This window comes from Chrysochloris asiatica, unplaced genomic scaffold (genome assembly GCF_000296735.1).
Source record: "Chrysochloris asiatica unplaced genomic scaffold, ChrAsi1.0 scaffold00158, whole genome shotgun sequence".
Taxonomy (NCBI): domain Eukaryota; kingdom Metazoa; phylum Chordata; class Mammalia; order Afrosoricida; family Chrysochloridae; genus Chrysochloris; species Chrysochloris asiatica.
This window is the reverse complement of record NW_006408676.1, coordinates 7,391,573-7,408,828: the sequence shown is the minus strand read 5'-3', so window position 1 is coordinate 7,408,828 and position 17,256 is coordinate 7,391,573. Positions and strand designations below refer to the sequence as shown.

Genomic DNA, 17,256 nt, shown 5'->3' with positions numbered 1-17,256 from the left:
GGTCACTATGGGTCGGTACCAACTCAATGGCACCTAACAACAACAACAATAACATTTCTGTTTATATGGTTGTGGTGTGTGTGTGCCGTGGAATTGTTTCTGACTTGTAGTGACCCTGCATAGGGTTTCTGAGGCTGTAAATCTTTAGAAAGCCTCATTTTTCTACCTTGCAACAGCTGGTAGTTTCAAATTTCTGACCTTGAGATTAGCAGCCCAACTAGTTACCACTATGCTACCAGAGCCCCTTAATATAGACTTTGAGGTAGATGTTACATGAAGGTTAGTTGGAGACATATGTTATATAGGGGAAAGAAGTTCAGATGAGCTAACGCATTTCAAGAATTAACTGAACAAATTATGTATCTCAACAAGCCAAAGATCTGTTTCTGATAGGACAAGGTAGTATTGATTCTACTCAGGAGGGTGCTTGACTTACTAGAATTTTCTCTGGGGCAAATTTCATATCTTTATTCCTCAGACTATAGATATTGGGGTTGAGCACGGGAACAACAATAGTATAAAACACAGAAGACATTTTCCCTTGGTCTGTGGAGCTGATATTTCATGGCTGCAGATACATGAAAGCTTTAGAACCAAAAAAGAGTGTAGAAGCTGATATATGAGAACTGCAAGTGCTAAAGGCTTTGGATTTGCCCTCAGGGGAGCGAATATGGAGAATGCTCCTAAAGATAAAGTTGTAGGAGGCAAGGATGGTTAAGGCCAGGATAAATATGTTAAATGTACTCAGACTCAGAATCAATATTTCATTGACGTAGATGCTAGAGTAGGATAGCTGCAGGAGTGGAAAGATATCACAAAAATAATGGTTAACCACATTGATCTTACAGAAAAAGAGCTTCATCATGAAGCCTGTCAGAATTGTAGAGCCAATGATACCCAAAATATAAACTCCCGTTGTGAGCCACAAGTAGGTGTGACAAGACATGATAACATTATAATGTAAGAGGTTACAGATGGCAACATAGTGATCATATGCCATTGCAGCCATCATATGACACTCTGCAATTGTAAAAACAAGAAAGAAATCGAGCTGAGTCATGCATTCAGGGTAGAAGATGATGTTTTTCTCTATCACATAGTTGACCAGCATTTTAGGGGTAATGACAGTGGACTGGCAGAGATCGAGGAAGGACAAACTACTGAGGAAATAGTACATGGGGGTGTGAAGGTGAGAACTGTGTCCAATTAGTGTGATCATGCCCAGGTTTCCTATGACTGTGACCACACAGATGCCTAGGAAGAGGAGGAAGAGGGGTAGCTGGAGTTCAGGATGTTCTGTGATCCCAGCAAGGATACACTCAGTCACTGATGAATGATTCCTATGGTCCATTATTCTCCCATCAGGGTCTAAAAATGAAAAGAAGTTCCACATATGTGTGCTAGTGTATGTTTTACTCTGTTTGAGTGTATGCACATTTATTTGTTTGTGTGTGGAGGGGAAAAGGTAGTTCTGTCAAACCTTATTTTCTTCCTTACTAGAGAAGATTAATATTCCAGAGATCTCTTGAGGGTCTTTTGTTGCTATGGAAAATCCAATGGTTATGGTTGACCACAGAAGGAATAATAGATTTCAAAAATTTTATAATCTGGTAGAGTAGTGGATTATGAGTTGGCCTGCTAACCTCAAGGAAAGATTTACAGTTTCAGAAACCCTATTTGTTATTGTTAAAAGAATCATTGAGGCAGTTCCTATATAGTGTTTCCAAGGAGCAACTGGTTAGGTCAAACAGCCATATTTACATTTCAAATTGATCTTCTGGTCCAGTGCTTATCATACAATGCCACACCAGGACTCAGAAACCTTACAGAGGGTCATCATGACTGCGAGCCAACTCCACAGCACACAACCACCACCACCATAATTAGGATATTTTATTAATTCTTACGTTAAAACACTGAGTTCTGGTGTGGTGCTGCAGGATAATGTGCTGGACCATGAAGCATGTTTCAATCGCAAGTTTAGAGGTTCAAATACAACAGCAGCTCCTCAGAAACGCTATACAGGTTTACTATGAGTCAGACTGAATCAATGGCACTTAACAACAACAAGAACAACAAGGCAAAACACATATCTATGGCTTTTTTTGGTCACTCAGAATGAATGGTACTAGTGCTTTTTTCTCATGATTTGTTTCTTTTGTTCCCGTATTCATCATGGTTATTAGTGTTTTTTTGCCATGCAGTCAGTTTCTACCCATAGTGACTCTGTATAGAATTTCCAAGATTATAACTCTTTACAGGAGCTAAAAGCCTCATCTCCCTCCAGCAGAGTGACTGGTAGATTCTAACTGCAGACCTTTCAGTTAGCAGCTCAGCTGGAAATCCACTATGATACCAGAGTTCCTTCCCATATTCAATATGCATAGATCAATATCATTCTTACTAAAATGCATAATAATTGCATTATCATTTGCTATTGAATGAGAAAGAGAAATTGTTTTACTAACTGATAAATATAGGGTTCATAAATTTGTAAAAATTATAAATATTAGTCTGAGTTATTTTTTTACTTAGAGTCCTAACTCAAAATGCCAAAAGCATTGGGGGTCTACCACTAACTTTTATTGTTAAGACTTTGTGGCTCTTTTTCCAAGCTTCCTTTATACAGACTAAGAGGCAGGAATATAACAAAAATGTGGTTGATCCCACATTCACCAAGATTGAAGGGTTGTCTTCTATGATATCTAATTTAAAAATCCCAGGAAAGTAGTTTGTTGTTGTAAAGTGCTATCCAGTCGATTCCGACCCATAGAGACCCTGTAAGGGATTCCGAAGAGCAGCTGGTGAGCTTGAACCCACAGCGCATTAACACAGGTACATTAACCCACAGTGCCACACCTAAATTTAGGTCATGAATTCCTCCTCCCTGGCCTGGGAAGCAATAGATTAAGATTAACCTCTGGCGCTGTGGACTGAGTCAGACTGCAAAGTAGTTTGAACTGTCAGTGGTTCAAGCTCACCAGCTGCTCCTTAGAAACCCTATACAAGGTTTCAATGGTTTGGAATCAAACTGATGGCACTTAACAACAACAACAACAACCCCTAAAACAAAACAAAACACAGCCATCAAGTGAATTTCACTTTATAGTGACCCTATTTAAGGTTTCTTAAACTGTAAATCTTTATGCAAGCAGACAAAGAGATTCATCTGTTTCCTGAGGTGCAAAGTTTCAACAACCAATATACGATTAGCAGTCCAATGCTTAATAAAGTATGACTGGATTTGACTTTATGATTGACATGGTATTGTTCAGAAGACTCTACTTATTACCAGAGTATATGGATGATTTTTAAGATAAACATTTTATGTCTTCTATGATAGTCAGTGTTTACTACAGAAATCCAAGACTGTGGAGATGTAGATTAACAGAACACATAACATATATAATTATATTTCATTCTAAATATAATACTAGTTGAGGAGTTCTGGTGGAGTAGTGGGTTACACATTGGGTTGTTAATTGCAAGGTTAACAGTTTGAATCTACCATTTGATCTGCAGGAAAAAGATGAGATTTTCTGCTCCTATAAATATTTGCAGCCTCCGAAACCCACTGTAGAGGTTCCCTATAAGTCAGAACTGATTTGGTGACATGCTACCACCCCCACCCCAATAATACTAATCAGCAATATGATAGAGATTTCATAAAGACATTTGTTTTTGGAGTCCTGGTATGGTACTGTAGGATAAACACTGGATTGCTGTCTGAAAGGTCTGCAGTCCAATTCCCCCAGCTACTAGTAGGAAACACTATACAGGGCCATGATGACTCAGAACCAAGCTGACAATACTTAACAACAACATTATCTATGTTGTTCATTAGTCTATGTTTGCAAAGACAACAAATATATTCTACAAAGCATAATGTCAAAGTCCTAGATAACAGAACAAATACTGTATTATTATGTCCCATTGAGATAACTGATTTATTGGGCAACCGGAAAAATTCAGGGAAAATATTTAGAAATCTTGTCTTTTGAAGAATAGCTGGAAGAATGGGTGGTAACAACAACAAAAAAATACTTGTATAGTCTCCTTCAAATGTTTAAAATGTTGCTATATGTAAAAGCTGTTGGATTATTTTTAATGGTATAATGGTTAATGGCTCAACTGTCAAAAAATAGCCTGACAATTTGAGCCAGTAGTGCTCTGAGAGAAAAAGATGTAGCCGTTTGATTCTGTAAAGGTTACAGCTTGGAAACTATATCCTATAGGGTCATAACCATTTAAACTGATTTATCTGCAATGAGGTCTTTTTTGTTTTTGCTGTTTAGACCCTTGTTTAAAAAATGTTTGAGGGACTGAAGTAAAACTAACTGTTGGAAACTATTGAGAGCAATGCCTTACATAACCAAATATAAGAAGTCAGTCAACAAATGAAATCCTCTGCCTTAGTGTTCAAGTATAAACTGAACAACCACTTAGCACTTACAGTATATTGCTCAAGTACAAAAGCACTTGGTGAGACACTGAATAATCATCTTTAGTACCTCTTTCTATTCCAGCATTTTATAATTAAATAGGTAGTTCTGAATTCAAATCTGAGCTCAACCACATACTTCCTGTTTGACCTTGGGCAAACTGCTTCCAAACATCAAACCTCTGGGGGAAAAAAAATATCCCAGAGATGTCAATATCTATCTCTTGGTGGTGCTGGTTATGTGCTGTGGAGTCGATTATAACTCATAGTAATTTCCAAGGCTGTAAATCTTTATGGAAGCAGAAAGCCTCATATTCTCCCAACGAACAGCTGGTAATTTCAAACTATGAATCATGAAATTAGCAGTTTGATTCATAATCAGTATGTTACCAGAGCTCTTTATCTCTTTGGAGTGGAGTGAAAACTAAATTAAACACCTGGAAGGTGCTAGGTACAGTTAATGGTTGTTGATAAGAACTTATACAAATGGTAGTGTTGTTGTTTAATCACAATCTATTGAATTTCTTTCTCTCTAAAATAGCTTTCATTTGCCCAACATTTTCATTCTTATAATGCTGATGATTATCTTTTTTCTTAGCATGTCTACTGGTGGTCCTTTTTCATTAATACATGTAATAATACAGAGATTCACAATAATTTTACTGATTATTGAACTCTTAAAAGTCATCAGTATAATTAATATTCTTTATAGCCTGTAAATAAAATACAGGCCAATTTTCATGCCATTCAAAGATTTGTATCACCAAACAACATATTACTTTTGTTATAATTTATCATTTCATTTCCTAAGCACTGCATACTTTGGCTTTCCTCAAAAGAGCATTTGGTAAAATCTTGATTTGATTCATAATATTTCCTCAACTTTATTCTTCCATCTCCTCTCATTATGAAACTCAATATAATACATGACAGCTCAAAACCAAAGTTAATAAGATTGTTTTCTATACCTTCATAGTATTCTTTTGCATTATACTTAGCACTTGATCATTTAACTTTTTAATACATTTAATGGGTTTTCTTCTTTCTAGACTACAAACTCCATATAGTATCTAGAATGTTGCCTGTTATAGTAAGTCTCAATAAATATATGTTCAATGAAATTGCAGAAAGAAGCTTGGAGATAAGGTAGACTAAATATAAGTGAACAAAGATATCTCTATACATGAATTGAGACGAGTGAAGAAAGAAGTGTTTGCCACAATTTTATAATGTAGAAAACAGGAAGATGACAAGGAAACCTGTGTGTGATTGTAGGAACATTAGAATGAGGATATGCTGTAAATCCTAACATCTATGATCTAAGTTTATAATTCCATTTGTGACTGGGCTGCCATTTCTATGCCAATGAAGCAGGATTAGCATAGACTCACTCTTTTGAGATATAAAAGAGATAAAACAAATGAGCAGATCAGATATAGGACAAAAAGTATGCCAAACCACATGATGATTTCCCAGAAGCAGAAGCTCAGAAGAAACAAAGATCTTTCTCCAGAGGTAGCATAGAGATAAACTTTTTGCCTAGAGCCAGCATCCTGAATTTGAACTTCTAACCTCCTAAATGGTCAGAAATAAATTTGTTTATTAAAACCATCCATTTATGGTATTACTTCCATAGTAGCATAAGATAACTAAGAGAGGACAAGTGGAGATACACAATTAGTCATGTACATCATTGGACTCCTGGTGTGGCACTGTAGGGTAAGCACTGGACTGCAAACTGCAAGGCCGGAAGTTCAAACCCACCTCTTCAGAAAATTTATAAAGAGTTTCTGTGAGTCAGAACCAACTCAACAGCACTTAACAACAATAAAAACACTGTTCAGCATTAAGTACATTAAAAGGAAGGTTAGAGTTGAGGACTGTAAGAACATAAGAATTAAATCTTATGGGTAAACACAATCTTCTTTCTTCTTATAGAGTTTAGCACTGCACATTTTTGTCCTCCATTTTTCTGGAGGAGATAATGATTCTGACGATACTGATGGGCAGCTCTGAATACTAACCTTGCCGTACACTTTGATGCTGACTGAGTCATAACCTAAACATTTTTTTGGCAAATATTTTGAGTCAACGATCTTGATCTAATAAGATTCTAATGTTCAAGGTCATCAAGCCCTGTGTAATGTATGATTGATGTGAGAGAAAGTGTTTAAAACCTGGCTGTAGATGCTAAGGGATTGATTAGAAATATACAATCTTAATGACCTCCCACTAGATTCACATGTCACAGGCAGCAACTCTTGGGAGAAGAAACAATTAAAACTTTCCCTGTGCCCCACTGGCTCTCAGGTGTCTAGTATTCACAAATAAATGTAATTTATTGCGTTCAGTTTATTATGAATTGCAAACACAGTTGTGAAATATATTGTTAGAATGCCATTGAGTTTTATACTCAGCAATATCAAAACAAACACACCAAAGAACTCTAATCTGGTGGTGGTTTTAAAAGTAAAGTGAATTATCTTGTCTTTAAGAGACTGAGAATTTTTCTAGAGAGGGATGGATAAATGCATCCAGGAAGAGAATATGTGGGAGCGCAACAACCAGCAGGAGGAACTAGTGGGAACTGGTACCACCTAGAACTACTGAGAGTTATTAATAAAAATTGTTGCCTGTTAGGAGGATTTACAAGAATTTTGGGTTGCTATTCTAAAAAGCAAACTCCTAATGGACTATGAACCAGAAGTTCAGCAGTTCAAACCTACCAGATGATCCTTGGAAACCCTTATATGGTCTCTATAAGTTGGAATCCACTTGGTGGCACTTAACAACAACATTCTAAAAAGCACCAATCGAAGCTTACCTTGGAAAGGGAAAGAGGAAGGAATAAATGCTGGAAAGTCTTCTGAAATTATTATCCAAGTCACATATTCTATTTTACACTCACTTGTTAATAGATAATATGGGAAATACACAATTTTTTTCCAGTTGACTCTCCAGAGATGATTGTTTAAATGAATTCTATCAGTTTTTCCCCAGATTTCACATTGAGTCTATGACTAAGACACCAGAATAAAATCAGTCAGAAAATAATTTTCAAATATTAACTTTGTATGTCAATAAGTGACCTACATGGTTTCAATACATAGTCAAATAATGTCACTTTTACACCTGTGATTTTATATAATGGGTAAAAAGAAATATCTTTTAGGAACATCAGAAAATTACTACAGAAAGTACTATATAGAAAATTACTATCTCAGAAATTCTAACATTGTAAAGAAAAAAATGATGCAAAGGAATAAATATATGCATGATATATTTAGTCCTGATTATTCTAGACAAGACAAGAATTGTATTGTCTTGTGGGCAGAAATATGTTTAGCATCTCTCCTGTCCCCCCATATTCCTTAATAGACTCCTCAGCACTTAGAAGCTAGCAGGGATTTAACTTCATAGATTTCTGAACTATAAAAATCATTTTAGAGATGCTTTTTTTGCAGATGCATTTATTTTTATGTTTATTAGTGGTGGTGGTTGTATGCTGTTGAGTCGGGTCTGATTCATAGTAACCCTGTACAGTCTTTCTGAGGCTGGAAATCTTTATGGGAGCATAAAGCTTCATCTTTTCCCCCACAGAGCAACTGGTAGATTTGAACTGCTGATCTTGTGGTTAGCAGCCCAGCTGATAATTTACTATGTTGCCAGGGCTTCTAATGCTTATTGGTAAGCAAGGGAAAATAGAAAATGTTCTTGGAAGATCTAAGGATATGGTCTACTCTATGCATTGTGTGGAGTCCTAGTGTGGTGCTGTGGGTTAAAGCTCTAGACTGCAAAGTCGGTTTGAACCATATGGTCAGTGGTACAAGCTCACCAGTTGCTCCTTGGAAACCCTATACAGGGTTGTTATGGGTCGGAGTCAACTCGATGGCACTTAACAACAACAACAACAACAATAACAACAACATGCATTGTGTAGATAAGTCATACTAAACAAAGTGCCAAATCCCGTGCCTATAAATTCTTATCTCCCTGCATGAAAGCCTTTAAAGATAAAAATAATGATTAGAGTTAATGTGGACTACTATGGATGACTTCTTGGTCTTCCTCAAATTGGCATTGCCCTCCATGTGAAACTATGAACTCAGTCCTATTCTTCAGAACTTTCTTCCAAATAATCAATCAGGCAATCAGGTGCTGACAGTAATTGCACTATTTGTATATATATTGTTGTCTATGGACTCTGAATCGTCTTGAATCTTCATCAAGAATTATAAATATTTTCTGATGTAAAATGGTCTTTTCTCAAGGATTTTACTTAGAGCAACTTTCACAAGCCTATTTCACATACTTCGGTTTAAGTGTTTCAACAATGGCACAATAGCATAGTAAATAACAGAAGACACTTTTCCTTGGTTCATGGATCTGACTGATGATGACTGCAGGCACATGAATACTGCAGGTCCATAGAAAGCAGTAACCACTGAGATGTGGGAATTGCATGTGCTGATGGCTTTGAACTTCACTCAGTTGAGCAAATTTTCAGGATGCTGGCAATAAGGAATACATAGAAACCAACACAAGAATACTAAATGCTCTGATGCACAAAACTAACACATTATTGATATAAGTGATAGAGTAGGAGCGTTCCAGTAGTGAAAAATGATCACAGAAGTAAAGGCTGATTACTTTAGCTCTTAGAAAAGTGCTCTTAGCAGGAAAGCTGTGCAAACTATGGCACCAATCTGTGACACCTCAACTATCAATAAGCAGAAGACCTGATAAGCCATGATGACATTGTAAAGCAATGGGTTTAACAACATAGTGATCATATGCCATCACAGCCAACATACAACATTCTGAGTAATAAAAATAAGGGTAAGTTAGAGGTAAATCATGTATTCAGGAGAAAGAGTTCTTCATCACAAAGTTCCCCAGCATTTTTAGGTTAAGGACAGTGGAATGGCAGAGATCAATGAAGGACAAACTATTGAGAAAATGGTATGATAACATGAGATTGTGCAATTGAGAGATGATTTCAATTTATTGTTCATGTCCAGGTTCCCCATCACTGAGATCACATAAATTCATGGGAAGAAAAGATAGAAAGACAGCTGGAGCTCTGGCTTGTCTGTTAACACAGATATCATTAACTCATATACTGTTGAGTGATTTCCTGCTGCTATTTTCCTCTGAGAATTTTGTGGAGGAGTAGAGGGAAAAAAAAGTAGAGGTGTTTATTTATACAGTGTGAAGCAGATACAATTCTTATAATGCAGATATCTCCAGCTTTATGTTGGTAGTGTTATGGATCAAACAAAAAACATTATATGGGATTATATCTGGTTTTGTTTCTGTGCTTTAGAGTGGGTCTTTGCATTGACCAATCCCTGGACATCCACGACTGTTATGAAAACTTAGACTATTGAGCGTGCTGAAGCCCTTTGGCACAATAGTTAAGCAGCTAGCAACTAACTTTAGGTTAATAACTCAAATATATCAAGTGCCTCAGCAGAAAAGACACCTGGCAATCTGCTTCTGCATGGATTATGTTCCAGAAAACTCTATGAGTTAGTTCTACTCTGTCACCTGAAATTACTCTGAACTGAAAATTGACTCAACAGTAACTGACATCAACAACAAGAACACAGCACTTGGGATTCCTTAATTGCAATCTTTCAATTCTCTGCAGAAAATATTCTGCCATGCATCACTTGTCATCAAGTTGAATCTGACTCATGGTGACCACATGGGTGCCAGAGTAGTACTGTGCTCCACAGGGTGCTCAGTGATGGATTTTTTGGAAGTACATCACCGAAGTATTATTCTGAGGCACATTAGCCATTTGTAGTATTCATGGACTCTAGAACAAATACTAACATCTTATTTTACATGGTAGGTAGCTTAATTGTGGTGGGGTTTTTTTCCCCCTTGTTTGTTGCCATTGAGTCATTTCTGAGTCGTTGAGATTCTATGTACTATAGAATAAAATATTGCCAGATCCTGTGCCATCCTCATAATCTTTGCAATGCTTGAATAGCTTGTTGAAATCACTGAATCAATCCAGTGCAAACTTTAAAGAAACAGAAAAATATTGGCGGACTGACAACCATCACATTTCAAATTTTACTACAAAGCTACCTTATCAAAAGTATAATATGATCATATTCATTTTACATATATCTACAATCAAACATACATATGAATGAAACAGAATGGAAACCTAGAAGTAAATCCATACACCTCTGGTCAATTGACTCTTGACAAGGGATGCAAAGACGATTGAATGGATTAATTATTTTCTCTCCAACAAATGGTACTAGGCAAACTCATTTTCCAAATGCAAAAGAATAAAGTTAGACTCCATTAGTCTCAACCTATTTCAAAATTAACTCAAAACGTATCATTGATCTAAATGGAAATAGTAAAATTGTCGTTATGTGCCATTGAATTCACCGATTCACAGCAATCCTATGCACAACAGAATGAAACACTGCCCAGTCCTGGATCAACCTCACAATCATTGTTATGCCTGAGACCATTGCTGTTGCCACTGTGCCAATATATCTTGTTGGGGGGTCTTCCTTTTTTATCCCACCCTCCATTTTACCAAACATGATATCCTTCTCTGTGGATTGGTCCCTTGTAATAATATGTCCAAAGTATGAGAGACAAAGTCTGGCTATCCTGCCTTCCTAGGAGCACACTGGCTGTTCTTCTTCCAACACAGATATGTTTATTCTTTTGGAAGTCCAGGGCACTTTCGATAGTCTCCTCTGACACTATAACTCAAGTTATAGTGCTTCTAGAGTCTTCCTTATTCACTGTCCAACTTTTGCATACATAGGTTGTTGAAAATACCATGGCTTGGGTCAAGCCATACCTTAGTCCTCAACTGACATCTTTGCTCGTCAACACTTTAAAGAGGTCTTGTGCAACAGATTTGCCTAATGCAATAAATTGTTTGATTTCTTCACTGCTGCTTCCATGAGTGTTGATGGTTTATCCAAGTAAAATGAAGTCTTTGACAATTTTAATCGTACTCCATTTATATGGATTTTGTTAATTGGTCCAGAGGTGAGAATATTTGTTTTGTTTACATTGAAATGCAACTCATAATTCCTCTTCACTTTCAGAAAGCAAGGTTGTATCATTTTCATATTGCAGGCTGTTAACGATTCTTGCTCCAATCCTGATGCCACATTTTCCCTCATATAGTCATACATGTTTTCTTCATATATATATATTCTTATATACTTCTCAGATTATTTTCTCAGCATTACAGATTGAATAATTGTCCTGAAAGAATAAAACCTGGGTGGGGTTTGATGGTGGATAGGGTAGAGGTGCAGTGAAGATCTCCCTCAGCAACAACATAGAATACCAGGCAAAGCGGGTTCAGGGGAGCGCTCCAAAACTCTGAACCACATATGTAGTTATATTTTAAAAGTTTGAAGGTGAGAACAGACCCAGTCCAGGCAGCTGGGGAAGGACTGCGACTCCAGTCCACAAAAGACCATGATTTGAAGCTCAGATGGCTGTTGTGCCTCTGTTTCCAAAGTTACCTGAGCTCCATCCACTCCTGTCCCTCTGCCTGAATCTGCGGTGCTCTACGTCCTGTTGCAGACATGCTGTTAGACTTCCCTAGGTGGAGCGTGGGAATGATGAGTGCCATCGGCGTCCTGGGATCAGCTCTGGACCACTGTCTTCAGGATCGGTGGTTCAAGTCCACCAGCTGCTTCTAGGAAACCCTATGGAGGATCGATATGAGTGGGGCCATCTCTGTGGCACATAATAATATGAGGGTACAATGATAACTGAAGAGGTTGCTGTGGTCTTCACACACGAAGAGTGGGATTTGCTGGGTCCTGATTAGAGAAAACTACAGAGACGTGATGGATGATGGAAACCTTGAGAAACCTGGCTTCAGTCATGCCTGGAAACCTTAGTGATGGAGAAAAGTTACCCAGTGAGCGTATAATGGTGCAATTTCTGAAGAGAAACACCTTGTTATTATGCATGTCAGGTAAAATCATGGAATCACAAGTCTGGAAGGATCACCTTGAGAATCATGGGACACATTTGAGAACTAGTGCAGTTGAGAACCTCTGTGAGCATTCTGAAGGCAACCAGTGTGGGGAAACTTCCAGCCCTATTCCTGATCTAACTGTGCACCAAGGAGATCCCACAGAAGTAGATCCTTTTGAATGCTGTGAGTATGGAGGAGCCTTCCTGGATCATTCCCTAAAGAACCACTGTATTAAAGCTCACACTGGAAGTAGTACCTCTCAGTGGATGGATTGTGGAAAAAACTGCAGTTGTTCCTCTCATGTGAACACTCCTGTGAGAACTCATAATGGGAAAAATACCCCTAAATGTAAGGTATGTGGGAAAGGCATCTTTTGCATGTCAACCTTCAAGAATCCTGTCTCAGCATTCACCAGTAATGAAGGATACGAATTCAGCAAGTGGATGGAAATTTTCTGTAGTTTCTCCCCCTTTAGGACATTTGTGGGAGGCCATCAATGCTTATGTAAAGAATGTTTTAGAATGGATACTCACCCTTCATCTCTCATTTTAAATAATAACTCTCAAGAGAGAGAAACCTTCTGAATGTAAGAAAGCCATTCCTGAGGCCTCCTCCCTCACTCAACATGTAAACATTCACAGTGGGGAGAGGCCCTCCAAATGTAAGGACAGTGGGAAATCTTTTAGTTAGTCCTCAAGTCTCACAACACATAGAAGAATCCACAGTGGAGAGCGGCCTTATGTATGTAAGGAGTGTGGGAAAGCCTTTAGGGGTTCCTCACAGCACAGGAGACATATGGAACCTCACAGGATAAACAGAAGCTAAGGGATTTTGCCAAAGCCAACTCTGTGCTACAAAACATCCTAAAAGGAGATCTCTGGACTAAGAATCAACAAGAACAGACAACAACCAGAGATTGACATATGTGGCAGCACCTCCCAGAACTAAATCAACAAATGTAAAAGTCAAGAACAGAAGAAAACTATAAGAACAAACTCAGAGAATCTGGGAGGTCAGTTTATGATCAGAATCATTACAATGTGAAAGAAGGTAAACATATAGGAACAGAGATCCAGATGGTGAGAAGGTCAGGTAGATTACAGGATAAAATAGATTGCACTAAATGGAGGAAAAAGTTAATGGACTGTAAGGTAACCTCAAAGAAAATTAACACTTCACAACATACCAAGAAAATGAAAATCCAAGAAGAGCATGGTAACATTAAAACTATGAGGAAACTCATAAGAAAGAACACAAAAAGCATGAACTCAGCATAGGAAGACATACAGAACACAGATAGCAGCAAAAACACACACACAAAAAACATAACGGCAGAAATTAATCCATACCTATTGATAATTACACTGAATGTAAATAGATTTAATACACCAGTTAAGAGACAGAGGGTGGCAGAATGGATAAGAAACCAAGATCCTTCAATATGCTGTCTGCAAGAGACACATCGTACACACAGAGACAAAACTGATTAAAAGTCAAAGGATGGAAAAAAATATACCAAGCTTATTGCAATAAAAAACGAACAGGAGTGGCAGAACTAACCACTGATAAAATAAACTTTAATGCAAAAACCAGCATAATAGATAAACATAGACATTATCTCATGATTAAAGGGACAACTGAACAAGATGACATAGCCATAATAAAAATCTATGCTCCCAATGAAAGAGCTCCAAAATTTATAAAACAAACTCTAATAGATTTGAAGAAAGAAATTGAGCAATCAACAATAACAGTGAGTGATTTTAATACATCTCTTCCAAAAATGGATAGAACAACCAGAAAGAAACTTGACACAGGCACAGAGGAACTAAACAACACAATCAGCCAACTGTACTTCATAGATGTGTACAGAGCATTCAACCCAACAACAACACAATATACATTCTTTTCCAGTGCACATGGAACATTCTACAGAATAGACCATGTATTAGGCCACAAAACAAACCTCCATAAATTTACAAATATCAAAATACTACAAAGAATCTTCTCAGACCACAATGCTATCAAATTAGAAATCAACAATAGGAAGACCAAGGAAATAAAGTAAAATACATGGTAACTGAATAATTACTGCTGAGAAGTGATTGGGTAGTAGAAGAAATAAAACATGAATTCACAAATTTTCTAGAAACAAATGAAAACACAACATACCAAAATCTTTGGGTAAGGGTGCTTAGAGGACAGTTTATTAAATGCACACATCCAAAAAGAAGAAAGAGTCAAAGCTAACACATTAACACAGCATCTACAACAATTAGAAACAGACCAACAGAAGGAACCTACAGCCACCAAAAGAAAATAAATCATAAAGATTAGAGCAGAAATAAATGAGATATGAAACAGAAAAACAATAGAAAGAATCAACCGGATAAGAAGCTGGTGCTTTGAAAGGATCAACAAAATTGACAAACCATTGGAAAACCTAACAAAAGAAAAGATGGCGAACACACAAAAAACAATCATTTAAAAACCACATGGGTGATGTCACAATGGAACCAAAGGAAATCAAAAGAATAATAATAGAATACTATGAAAAGATGTACTCTAACAAATTTGAAAATATGAAGAGATTGATACATTTTTAGAAAAACACAACCTACTTAAACTTACACAGAGTGAAGTAGAAAACCTGAACAGACCCATAACATAAGAAGAAATGGATCAGGTCATCAAAAATTCCAAACCAAAAGAAGTCCAGGCCCACATGTTTTCACTGGTGAGTTCTACCAAACATTCAGAAAAGAACTGTCACCAATTCTACTCAAATTATTCCAGAATATAGAGGAGGATAGAAAACTTCCTAAATACATTTTATGAAGCAAGCATAACCCTCCTACCAAAACCAGGGAAGGATATCACTAAGAAAGAAAATTATAGACCAATATCCAATATCCCTCATGAACATGGATGCAAAAATTCCAAACAAAATCCTAACCAACAGAATCCAGCAGTATATATATATATATATACATCATGATCAAGTGGGATTCATATCAGTAATGCAAGGTTGGTTCAGTATTAGAAAACAATCAATGTACTCCACCATATATGTAAGAAAAAAGAAAAGAACCACATGATCATATCAATTGTTGCAGAAAAGTCATTTGACAAAATCCAACATCCATTCCTGATAAAAGCCTTCAACAAAGTAGGAATTGAAGGGAAATTCCTCAACATAATTAAGAGCATATATACAAAACCAACAGCCTACATTACTCTCAGTGGAGAGAAACGGAAACAAGAAATGGATGTCCTCTGTCACCACTCCTATTCAATATTGTGCTGGAAGTTTTAACAAGAACTGTATGGCAAGAAAGGGAAATTAAAGGCATCCAAATTTGCAAAGAGGTAATAAAACTCTCTCTATTTGCAAATGATATGATCCTATACATAGAAAACTTCAGACTCAGGAAAAAAGCTACTAGACCTCATTTGAAGATTCAGCAGAGTGGCAGGATGTAAGATCAAAATACAAAAATCAGTTGGATTCCTCTACATCAATAATGACAGCACTGAAAAGGACATTAGGAAAGCAATACCATTTATAATAGCCACCCAAAGGATGAAATACCTAGAAATAAATGTAACTTGAGAAACAAAGGACTTATACAAAGAAAACTACAAAACACTAATTCAAGAAACCAAAAATATGGAAGAATGTACCATGCTCCCAGATAGGAAAACTTAACATTGTGAAAATGTCAATACTGCCCAAAACAATTTACACATATAATTCAATCCTAATCCAGATTCCAATGACATTCTTTAAAGAGATGGAAGAAACAATTACAAACTTTATAAGGAAAGAAAAGAGACCCAGGATAAGCAAAGCACTGCTTAAGAAGAAGAAGAAGGTTGGAAACCTCTCACACCCTAATTTTAAAATTTATTATACAGCTACAGTGGTCAAAACAGTTTGGTACTGGTACAATGAGAGATATATTGATCAATGGAACAGAATTGAGAATCCAAAAATTAACCCATTTACATACAGCCAACTGATTTTTGACAAAGTTCTGAAAAATATTGCATGGGGAGGTGATAGTCTCTTCAACAGATGGTGCTGTCAGAACTGGAAAGCGATATGCAAAAGATTGAAAAAGACCTTTAATTCATGACTTATACAAAACCAACTCAGCATGGATGAAAGACCTAAATGTGAATCCCAGAATTCTGAAGGCCATCAATGAAACGATAGAGACAAATGTGAGGGCTATAATTCAGGGCATACACAGACTACCAAACATTTTGAAAACTATACAAACAAAAGTAGACAAAATAGATGATTGGGACATACTAAAAATTAAAACCTTATATTCATCAAAAGACTTCACAAAGAGAATAAAAAGGGAACCCACAGAATGGGAGAAAATCTTTTGCAACAACACATCGGACAAGGGACTCATTTCTAAAATATATAGGAAGCTACAACACCTCTACAAGAAAAAGACAAACGAACCAATTAAAAAATGGGCACAGGACATGAATAGACACTTCACCAAGGAGGAGATCCTGGCAGCCAACAAACATATGAAGAAATGTTCACAATCACTAGCCAATTGTTGTTACTGTTGTGAAGTGCTGTTGAGTTGATTCCGACCCATAGCGATCCTGTATCGGGTTTTTGAGGAGCAGCTGGTGAGCTTGAACGGCCGACCTTGCAGTTATTTGTTGTTGTTGTTGTTGTTAAGTGCCGTCGAGTCGATTTCGAGCCATACCAACCTTGTATAGGGTTTCCAAGGAGCAGCTGGTGAGCTTGAACGGCCGACCTTGCAGTTATTTGTTGTTGTTGTTGTTGTTAAGT

The 17,256-nt window shown here is 37.0% G+C and overlaps 1 pseudogene; it reads right to left on the bottom strand.

The window, feature by feature from the left end:
• Positions 1 to 415: 415 nt before the first annotated feature.
• Positions 416 to 1,351, bottom strand: LOC102816535 (annotated as a pseudogene).
• Between the last annotated feature and the right edge of the window lie 15,905 nt (positions 1,352 to 17,256).